At 31.2% G+C, this 12,248-nt stretch overlaps 1 long non-coding RNA gene across 1 annotated transcript; it reads right to left on the bottom strand.

Annotated features, from left to right (window-relative positions):
* Positions 1-405: 405 nt before the first annotated feature.
* Positions 406-2,540, bottom strand: LOC123657406. Its single transcript, XR_006743710.1, has 2 exons — positions 2,425-2,540; positions 406-709 (listed from the first exon to the last, which is right to left on the bottom strand). It is a non-coding gene; the product is annotated as an uncharacterized LOC123657406 (long non-coding RNA).
* Positions 2,541-12,248: the final 9,708 nt, after the last annotated feature.

The raw sequence follows: 12,248 nt of genomic DNA, 5'->3' as shown, positions 1-12,248 counted from the left end.
GTTTCACAATAAAAATATAGCTTTTAAATACAAATTATCTTGAGAGTAACTAGTAAAAAGAATAAAAAATTATGTGGTGTCATGGGACACCAGCTAGGAACGAAGTTCCTTCGAATAGTTTAAAAGCAACACAATTTGAAAAAAAAATTTGTTGAATTTTATATATCTGTGGCCATAGATCAGAATATCATAACTACAAACTCATTACTTTACAGACAAGCAATTGAATTATTGAGAAATCTTGAGGGCACTGTTTTAATATAAGGCACTCGATATATAAAAAAAATATATAAAAAAGTATATAAAAAAGATATATAAAAAAAACTGTAGCACTTGTCACATTGTGTTCAAAAGAAGTAGGAAAGAGAAAAATACTTTATTTAAATTGAAAGTAATACAACAAAATGACAATGCAATATATTTATTTGGCAATTAACATTGCGCTCGAATCAGCATTAACAAATAAGATAATATACTCATTAATAGAATAATTTCTATTCTGAATCGGAATTATAATCACTAATACATTCTTATAGAAATCTTGGTATATCGGATCAATGTACTGTAATAAAGACAGAATATCCTTAAGTTTTTCTTTACTTATTATTAAAGGCTGATTGTACGCCTTACGAATATCCATCACTAGCTGATTATTGCGACTGGCTCTGGCTTTCCTCTTCATTTCACATACTTCCACTCGCGGTGAATACTTAAAAGAAAAGAAACAAGGAAGGAAACAACAACAGAAAAGGATCGTTATTCTGATCTTTGGTCTTCTTTATAAGCGATTGCTTTAGAATGCTTGATAATGCGAAAATATCGTCTTGTGACAATTCACAGTAACCGGTTGCGGGTTCGATCCCCGCACATGACAAACATTTGTATTGGCCATACAGGTGTTTGCCGTGGTCTGGGTGTTTGTGCAGTCCTTGTGGGTCTCCCCACCGTGCCTCGGAGAGCACGTTAAGCCGTCGGTCCCGGTTGTTATCAAGTACACCTGATAGCGATCGTTACTCATAGTAGGGAATATATCCGCCAACCCGCATTGGAGCGGCGTGGAGGATTAAGCTCTGATCCTTCTCCTACATGGGGACAGAGGCCTATGCCCAGTAGTGGGATATTACAGGCTGAAGCGATTTTTGCTCAATACGAGTTATTATTGTAGGTATAATCTCCAAAAGATTCTCTTTCATTTGGTCATATCAGGATAACTACATGCAAAATATTACTTCTGTATTGAATACTAATCAGATTATGATAACTTTTATATTTCATCTTTTGTCTTGGTCATATTGCGATAAGTGATTTTATTTAAATCTGACCGAAAGGAGAACGCGCTTTTTATTGATCAGAATATGACAAGAGCACACCTATAAGCTTGATATGATAGCTCAATGTTCATTGAGAGAGTCAGTAGGCATTTTAGTGAGCAATATTGTAATAATTGATATGACTGCTTGTGCCTAGTATATATTTTATATTAAAAGAACTCTGAATAAAACATAATGACCGGTAATTGTTCAAAATGTAAATAAAATACGCGCACTGAGGCCTAACGGGACATCGATTTTTTTCCTTAATTAGTTGTTTATTTATTTACCCATTATATTACGGCTTGTACAGACGGCTGCTCATAGCTTAAAACATTTGCACTGAAAGTATAGCGCCTATTACTATTGCGATAAGGATGAAAGTTCAAGATTAACACATTTATCATCTGATGTGATATTATACATCAACAGAAAATCACGGTAAAAAAACGTACTACTATGCTTACACTTTCATTGACTTTTATTTAGAAATGTTAATTCTCATTAGCATTATACAAGCACGTTGTCGACCCTGTGTCGTGTGTCGCTACAGCAGTCTAGAATTTAGCCACCCCCTCTCTTCCCGTGGGTGTCGTAAGAGGTGACTAAGGAATAACAAAATTCTACTATCACCTTGGAACTATTGATGCCGACCGATGGCGGGATAACCATTCTACAGCTGGCTTTTTAAATACACAGATCGAAGACAGGCAGCAGCGTCTTCGGTGCGATAAAGCCAGCCTTGCGGTCACCAACTCGCCTGCTCAGCGTGGTGACTATAGGCAACATACATGTGACAACATACGTGGAGGCCTATGTCCAGCAGTGGACTAGGATAGGCTGAAGTTATGAATAAGAATTTTTTTATCAGCTCTAAGCGGGCTCTAAGCATCGATTCTTTTCCTTGATTAGTAGCTTTGTTTATTTATTTACCCATTATATTACGGCTTGTACAGACGGCTGCTTATAGCATAAAACATTTGCACTTAAAGTATAGCGCCTATTACTGTTGGGATAACGGTGAGAGTTCAAAATTAACACATTTATCACCTGATGTGACCATATACACAACAGAAAAACACGGTAAAACAAAAATAAAATAAAAACACAATACCATCGGCCTGAGCGCGTCCTCTCCACTGCCCGGGGATCGGCGGGGCCAGGTCCTCCGTCCACCGCTGCAACAGGGTGTCCTGCGCCTGCCTCCGCATGCGTGCGACCTCCTCCAATGTCGAAGGCTCCCCCCGGAATTTCCTCATCGCCACGAAGTGGTAAATTTCGGCGAGGATCTCCGCCTGCAATTCTCAGGGGGAGCGGCCATCGATCTACGACACATGTGACCAGCCCACTGCCACTTCAACTATTGAAATAGAGTATTTTGGTAAAAGAATGTAAAAATATCAGTTAATAAAGCTCCTTTCTCGAAAAGATTGATTTGGACATAATCTGACATCCGTGGATAGTCGGATGTAAATAATTTAGAATTTTTATAGTAGTAGTTGGTGTCCAGCTCATTAAATTTCATTAGGTTTGATTCCGCTGCTATGTATGCGAATTTATTATAATATAAATGAGACAAATTTACGAATGAGTATAGACAGTTAGAAAACCACATATTAATCGTATTTATACCGACCTATAATAAAACTGTAACTGGTTATTTTTAGATTTTTTCTATGCGTCTGACGTTTGTCCGCACGTCACTCAAAAACTACATAATACAATTTGATGCAGTTATCGCAGTTGTATTTCTACAGGTATTACTTAAAAACTGGTACATGTTTCATCTTAATACGCTGCTTAGAACGGAACCACCAAAATCGTGTAAAATCTACGCGAGTGGAAAGCTACTGTGCTAGGTATAGTCGAGTGAGTGACATAAAGTACTTTTTATAAACATATAATGTCTTACAACAATCATGCGTATTTTATATGAGGATTGTCCGTTTCCTAACTACTATATCACTATCAATTTCGAAATTTTGTACAAAAAATATCGACGCTGAATAATAACTGCAGTCGGGTAACAAAACTAAAACGGCAACTTGGGATTGTAGCCACAGCGGCTTTGCATTTTTGATTGTTTGTGAAACCGTTCAATGCGTACCGTTCTTTGTAACTATTATTTTAAAATAACAATAAAAAAAACTAGCCTATTCTAACTTTTATTTTCAAACCATGTAAATATTAAAAGACATAGATACTCTATACACAGTAATATTTAAAAAAAATTAAGTTAAAACTGAAATTGTAATATTAATGCTAATTTTAGTAACACACAAAAGTAAATAGGTTCTTTTGTTAATTTTAGTATCCCTAATAAACCGTATATCATTGACAATTTTTTCGACTATTATGTAAATTGAAGTCGGACAATTATATTTTAACGAACAATTGAGGAATTAAATTTTATAATTAATAGATATTCAAGAGAAACGGAAAATTGGTCAAAAGTCTAACCCGAGTTACAACGATTACGTTAATGGTTCTTGACGCGAATATGCTATACCTACATAAAATCATGACATATTTTGGTGTTGATCTACAACTGAAAAAAATGTCCTCTTTAGCAGAGAATTCGTGAAAAGTGATAGAAAAGAGGTGTGGAAACTTCTTAAATTTACATATAAAAATTGAAAAAAGAAGAGGAGACAGCACGCCACCTTGCGGGATACCATGTTAATCGTTTGTCTAGAATTATATCCTGGATATGCAATCGTTGCCGACGGCCGTACAAAGTATCTATAAAACCAATCAATTACAGGTGGAGATATGTTAAGACAAGATAAAACAGGTGGCAGTTCATGTAGGTAAAATCAAATTCAAAATGGAATGCTAAGTGTTCAGATTCTGATTAGTATAATTTTTAAGGAAGATTCCATGGACGTTCAAAATTGATGATGTTTATAATGTTTTTTATAACGGTAAGGCTATGAGACGTAAATGTGTAGATTTCTAAATGTTCAGCATTTCGACGTGTAATTGTAAGAGGTACATTAAAATTAATGTGATTGAATCGACTTATGTCGGTAAATTTGATACGCATGCTCGTCAATACATTTATACTCTTGCTATAATAATTTAAACAAGAAAATAAGAAGATTTTCTATTAGTAATCAAAAAACCATACAGCAAATTTATTTATATAATAAATATATCCATTAATATAGAAGAACTTACCTAAACTGTAGACCTATGTAGGTTTAAGTGCAATAATATTCCAAGTATTATACATTAAAAAAGTAGATATTTTTATTTATTTTTAATATTTACTGTAAGTAATCGTATAAATAATTTGAAATAAATTGTTTGTGTTTTTTATTATTTTATTAATTTTGTCATTTGTTATCATTGTTGTAATTTGCTTACATACCAAATTGACGCTCGTGTACGAAAATTCTTGTAATTTTTTGTAATTTGAACAACGAGGAAATTATAATTATGACACTCTTATACACATTTTGAAGTCCTCAGACAATCCATCCATTGCAAATCGTTAAATTGTGAACTTTATGTAATTAATAAAATATACATAAGGCTAAATCGTAATTGATTTAATAAAAGAATATTTAATTGAACTTTTCTCACTTTTCAATTACATATTTTACTTTTAGTCCTTTATTCAATTTTGACAAAAGACTTATTTTTTTCCTTACAATACGTTATTAACGTAGGTAGGTACTAGGTACGTTATTTTGATAGATTATAAATAAATAATGCTTACAACAATTGATACGTGACTAAACTTTAATTAAAGTAAATAATAATAAATGTAAACGACTCGGCTTAGTTCTAGAATATACGAGGAATCTTGAAATATTCTAGAACTAAACCGCGTGGTTGATTTCTAGAATATTTTTTAATATAATAATTTTTTTAATTCAGTTTTTAATTTTTATAGTCATAAAACATAATATTATTGGGCTGCAAGTTTTAGGAATAACTGATGTAAAACGCCGAAATGATAATTTTTTTTTTCATTCTAAAATCTTTAATTTTAAAAGTATTTCTCTACTTCTAATCGTAAGATCAAAACAAATTGTAAACTACGAATATAATTTTAACTTTTACAAACATCTATTATCCTTACCTACTAATAAAAAAAAGTAAATTCTAAATTATAAAATAAAAATGGTGTAATAAATAAAATTGTCCAGCTACATTCAATATAATCCAAATATACACCCATATCCACGCGAACGTAGTAGATTGTACGGATTTGAAGCAAACTACGCTTCGACCAAGTTCCAACTCCCAACTCAGTAATAACTAAGAGGCAGGCTGGGCCGCGCGCCTCTGTTTCTATACACCGCGTAAATATTTACGTGAACTTTATAAACTTTCAAAATCTTCTATACTATTCAAAAATTTCGTGAAAGTGATTCGACAATAAAATACCGGTTCGATACTATATTTGCAATTGTTATCACGCGACGACATACTCGTAATTTAATCAGCTGGTGTCGTTTGTTTAGAGAAACATCGCTTTGTCAACGGTCATCAAATCGCAGGTCGGTATCGGTGTTTCTGCTGATAAAAATGTTTTGTTGTACGGACTTGTCCGTCTGAAATCCTCGCATCCACGAGTGAATTGCCAATTTCTCTAGTATGTTATAACTTTGTTTAACTTTGTGTCGCGCGTCAACGAGAAGGAAATTCTTGTGGTTATAAACACAAAGTTTCACACATTTATCACGTCTTATTACGGAAAACTTTATTTTAAATTTATTTTTATTGCTTATGAAACAATGAAACCTTTGACTTGATTTTGTACCTTCTCTTTACGAAAATTTGACTTTTTTAGCGTAAGGTTCTCTTAAAACATATTTGGTATTAGTTGTGCCCACAACTTCGTCCGCGTGGAATAGTGACTTTGGACAGAATTTTTTTTGATATATCTTTTGGTTTATACTGGATTATAAACACCGTAGTTTGAATATTTACATGTTCAACGTGATTCTTTAAATTGGCATAACTTTTTTATTTATGAAACGTTTGTCATGAAACAAACAGTAAAGCTTACCACAATATATTAGTGTAAACCGCATCTAAATCGGATAAGCCGTTTTTGAGATTAGCGTGCACAAACATAGTACATTTACATTTTTATTATATGTATTGAGAAAGATACATACTTAAATGTGAAGATTCAGTAATAGAGAGTCTATTTTCGGTTAAGTAATCGAACTCAAAAATGTAATACAAATAATGTCGTGTACCTATTTGGAGTTTTAACATACAATTACGTAAAGTGTTTACATTTTAATATTACACCTATTTGAAATGCAAGTTTTGTGTGTTTGTAGACACAATGGTAACCCATTTGCTATCTTGAATCGCACAGCGGTTCCGTTTTCTTCGCTTTTATCAAAATTGCTTTCTTCTTTAACAATATTGAAATAGCTAAAGTTTTTTTTCTATATCTACTTGTTTTGACAAATTCCTTGTTATTGTTATAATTTTAGTTAACTTGATTACAGTGATTTAACTATGTAATAAATTTTTAATAGCATATCAAAAAACTTATCACAGCCAAGCAATATAATTATGTTTATCAATTAAATCATTTTTATATCAAATATATTATTTCATAGCAAGTAAACAAATTCATTATCTATACTAACAACAAACATTTCAAAAAATAACATCAATAGTCGCTTGTAATTTTTTTGTTAGAGGTTAGACAAAATTTTTTTTTTTTTTGTACGCATATAAACCAATTTTATATCAAATACTACCTACTAATTGCACAGAAAATTAACTTTTCTTGTAGCAGAAATAGCTTCTCTTGCAGCATGTTTCCTCTTAACATATCAAAACTTTCTGGACACAAAATATTTAAAATTTTAAATGACACGCTTAGCAAATTTATATTTTATATAACATTATTTCTTATAGATAGGACCAAGTAATCAAAAGCATTTTATAAAATAATGCTTACGTCGGAATACATAATTAAAAATTCGAACTTCCTTATCACGTTGCCTCGACATAGTAAATCGCCATGTGGATTTCAGGCAATCTAACATAAATAACTAATGCACACATACATTGCAAGGCAATTGTTGTTGTGTAATTAGATAATGAATTCGTTGGTTTAGATTAAGTTGTTTTTTTTTTCTTTTTAATTGACCGTATATTTTTAAACTGCGCTGTTTGAATGAATGTTTAAGATCGGATATCTTTATACGATTACAAATTAAATAATTTTTATTTAGTTGTCTTTTCCAAAATGATAAGCGCCTGCGATGAGAGGCAAACGTATCTGCTCCCAATTCTTCAAGGGTCCGTTAAAGCAAAATCTACTCTTACGATTCAATAACGTTACAGAACAGTAGAAGTTTTTCACTATTTGTATGCTATTTTATTTGACATTTATATCATATTCATTTTTCATGTTAAAAAATAACGCAATTTTATCATTAATATATGAAACTTGCTTTACATAGCTACTTATGTTGTTATATAAAGTAACAGATAATGTTAAACATAGACTACATAAAGTATATTAACATAAGGGATTCCTAGTAGTACATTTACATCTATATATAAAAATATATACTACAACAATGAAACTAAAGCTAAAAACCTTAAAAAAATATAATAATTAAAAAGTATGCAATACTGTTTACTGTACGCTAGTAATTATTAGATGTGCGTTCATAAAAAAAAAATTATTTATTTATTTATTTATTTCCATAAATATACTACCATTACAGGCTTATTCCCTAATGCGATAGTACATATAATACTAAAATATTATAACCAAAACAACCACTAAACATAACAATAAATAAAGCAACTCTTGTGAATTCATTCAGAGTACCTACAACAGAATATGTCCACCTGATCTGACAACGGATTCAGAAGGCGTATGGTGCGAGAGATTGGTTGTTTTTAATAAGTTGTACATTTAAATAAATAGAGATTAGCCACGAACATAAACTGCTGCTAAAATAGTAATATTTCGATGTAACTATTGGGATTTTTTCTTAGTACAAATTGAACAGTTTTTGATTAACAGTTAAATACCACCAAAATCAAAATATTTTTTCAAAATGTCTAATTTGTTGGTAGTCAAATATTACATTTATACCATGTAATATTTGACTATAGAATAGTATTGGAAAAGTCTTGAAAATAATTCGATGTCATTCTATTGAGTTTTAAATCTTATTATAATTTTAGACAAGTAACTACTTTTAATTAAATATTTTTCAAGTCAAATACTAAAGGTGATAATACAATCGATGCTCTAATTTCGTTACGAAACTGTTGCGTTTAGTGATGGGTAAACGGGTTCTAATTAGCATTCAGCCCAATACTAGAAAAAAAAAAATCAATTAATTATTTTACATAATCAAAAACTTGTTACAAATATATTTTAAACTAGATACTTTGCGTTCCTATAATTTTTATGTCCTCTGAAAGCAAAGTCAAGTTATATGTTTTTTTTTTTCAGAAAACTTGTCCACATAACTTGTTTGATTTGTTGTTGTTAACATGCACTGTTTATAAATTGTTGCGTTACCGAGCATTTCATTATTGTTCAATACGGTTTGATTGTGCTAATTTTGTTGTTTTGTAACATTTGAAATTACCTACTATGGTTTTCTAGAAACGTTTCTGTTTAAAATGACAAAATTTCAACATAATATCACGACATTTTTTCTTTCGTATATCATTAAAAAAATGAAGTAAAATATTATCATTCGCAAACGGTCAATGATATATAGCCTCCAAATCGAAATGTTCGTGTGGAATCGTGGAAGGAACACGTGATCCGACGGTCATGAGTCTGAATCCACAGGTATAGTTGACATTTCGAGACCCAAATTATCTGGTAAAGGAAAATATCTTAAAAAAACCTGCATGATATAAATAAATTTTGAGATACAATTTTGTACACATCGACCTGCAATTTAGTGAGTGTTGGATTAAGCTCCAACCTATTTCTTTCTTTGAAGAAGCCGAAGCTCAGAAGTAGATCGCTGCTTATATTTTATAGTGACAATATTCTGAAAATAAATATATAAACTAAAAAAGTAATATAAAATATTCGTTTTCAAGAAACGTCTGAACTTGAACAGTCGTATTCCGTCTATATGTATATTATATCACTTCGCTAAGTAAGCGGAAGTGCGGCTTGATTGAAATTCTAACTAGTATCTATAACCGTTGTAACAGACTTGAGGTACATCATTGTTCACGGTGTAGTCTCAAACTAAACTTAGAACTACTCAATTGACTATTTGCTTATCCAAAATTCGATAAAGTTGGCAGTATAAACTAACTATCAACTGTTGGTACCAATCAAGTATGACATTCGTTATTTGAAATAGTTCTATGAATATATTTTTTTTCGTACTCATCTGTGGCTCCTGTCTGCGGCTTCGAAAAAACTTACTAAGTTACTGTTTTTTTTTTTTATACGACTGGGGCGGCAATCAACCCTATGGTCCACTCGGTGGTAAGCCGTTACCGTAGCCTATAGACACCTACAACATAGACCCCAGCCGGCCTAGCATGCGCGCCACGACAAAATTTTGTCTACCCCTTTTCTCGTATTATCTCTCTATGTCTACAGTAGCTAACATGCGTGCACGCGATACTCTTCTCGTTACGTCAAGAAGAGATAATCATTAAATTTTAGTGATCTGTGATATTTATCTCTACGGAAGCTAACATGACATCGTAATTTTGTCGAATTTTGTCGTTTTAGGAAGAGAAACTTCTCGTCTTCAATATTATCGACGAGAAAGACGATAAATAAAAAATAAATAAAACCGAGTGCCTATTTTTTGTATACCATGGCGTTTCCCTATTATAATTATATAATTTCGGTATACGAAGAGCGGGAGAAGACAAGACAACATTCAGAATAAAAAACAAAACAAAATTATATTAAAAAAATCAATAACTAAAAATAAAATTAAATAGAATAAAAGTAAAATCAATAATCAAAAAAAAAAAAATTCAAAAATTCAAAAAATTTTAAAAATTAAAAAAAAATAAATAAAAAACAATGCGTGATAGAATCACAATTATCTAATGTGCGACAAGATATAAAGCACAACACGAGCATATTGTTTTACATATATAATTAATTCATTCATTACACATATAAAATTCATTTACTTACGCCGTTTTATTTTCCATATTAGATTTTTTAAATTAGATATACACTTTTTATCTTAGCCAAAAGGCCGAGAACATTGTTAAATAAAACATGTGACACTCGTTTGAAATTGGTCAATAACCTTGTAAATTCAACTTTACGACATAAGAAATAAGAATGATATTCAGTTGTGATTATGGTTGATAATGTTTCTCTACTCGACAAGGCGAAGTCTTCGGAAGAGAATTTTGTCTCTCGTAGTGCGCATGTTAGGGTAATCGAGAAAATACGCGATGTAGACATTAACTCTCTCTCTCGTCAAGAGATATCTCGTTGTATGTATGCTAGGCCGGCAGAGCTCTTACTCGCCATCTTAGCTAGCCCGTTGGCGCAGTTTGTAGTGACCCTGCTTTCTGCTCCGAGGGTTGTGGGTTCGATTCCCACCCCAAGTCTGGGTGTAATATAAATATTTATTTATATATTTATATATGTATTATTTATAAGTATGTTTATGGAAAAAATGTAGCTGTACCAGTCGGCTGTTACCTATAACACAAGCATTAAGTTGCTTACTTTAGGAACAGACGACAGTGTGTGTATTGTGTAGATTAAAAACAAATCTTATCTTCAGATTTTGAACAGGAGACGAGTATATCCAGCTGTCCGTGTCCGTGTGCCGTACGTACGTAGTAAAACATTACTTAATTTCTTTAAACGGATCATATCAATACAGACACCATAAGGACCATTGTAAATATTAATAAAACAATTCTCTATTCGAAATAAGTTTTGAAATATAGGATTAAATATTACGAAAAATAGTAAAAAATAAAAATATATATTTCTCAGCTTAAGAAATAAAGAATCGGGCTCTTGATTCACGTTAATGAGTAACAATGTTAAGGTTTTTTTTTTCTAATTTATGTTGCACACAGCCGATATAAATTTCTTTAGCAAGAATATATAGATAATAGCAAGAATTTCTGAGTAAAATAAAATTTGTTAATAATTGTAAAATTACAGTACACCCAACAAAATAATTAATATTTATATAATTGTTCTTATGTGCGTGAAGTTCTAGTAATCAAAATAATTTAAATGAAATTGTTGGTTTTTTTCCAGTAATTTATAGATTTTGATGACTTTCACCATTAGAATGCTTCGCTACCTCGATGATGACCGACTCGTTATTAGGTACTCTGCTAAGAAAGCTGTCGGTATCAAGTCTAAAATCAGGTGAACCGCGATTAAAGTCTATAAATTTTCTGTAAGTATTACTATGCTCTGTGCTATAAATATTGATTTCAATTGCCTTCAATTGTTTTAATCCAGCGAAAATTTTAATTGAATGACAAAAATCTAAACTGAAAAAAAAAATCAACTGAAATTTGTAATAATAAATTCTATAATCAGGTGTTTATTTTATTTTTAAGAAATCGTTATTTTTTATATTTTTAATCATTAATAAAATAATATAAATACACCGGTTCACTCTTCATAATATATATTTCGTAAAATAGTATTATTTCGACAACGCAAATGTGTTACAATGAAAATAATAATTATTATTTTTACGGACAATGAAATGTCTTTATTTTTTTATTTTTTTTTGAATAACGTAAGAATTAATCTTTTATTGCAATATTTCAAATATTATTCAGTTGATGAAAACACAATAATGTTTAAAAATGTTCAATAAAATACATGGGTATAACGGTCCACTTTCCACATGGAAAATTGTGGACTCAATGGTGTAATTAGGCCCCGTACTTAATATCTACTTAGTGTCGGATGACAGAGTGTAATGAGTTTAAGAGTTG

This window comes from Melitaea cinxia, chromosome 10 (genome assembly GCF_905220565.1).
Source record: "Melitaea cinxia chromosome 10, ilMelCinx1.1, whole genome shotgun sequence".
Taxonomy (NCBI): Eukaryota; Metazoa; Arthropoda; class Insecta; order Lepidoptera; family Nymphalidae; genus Melitaea; species Melitaea cinxia.
Note: the sequence above shows the minus strand (reverse complement) of the source record. Positions and strands in the feature narration are given on the sequence as shown.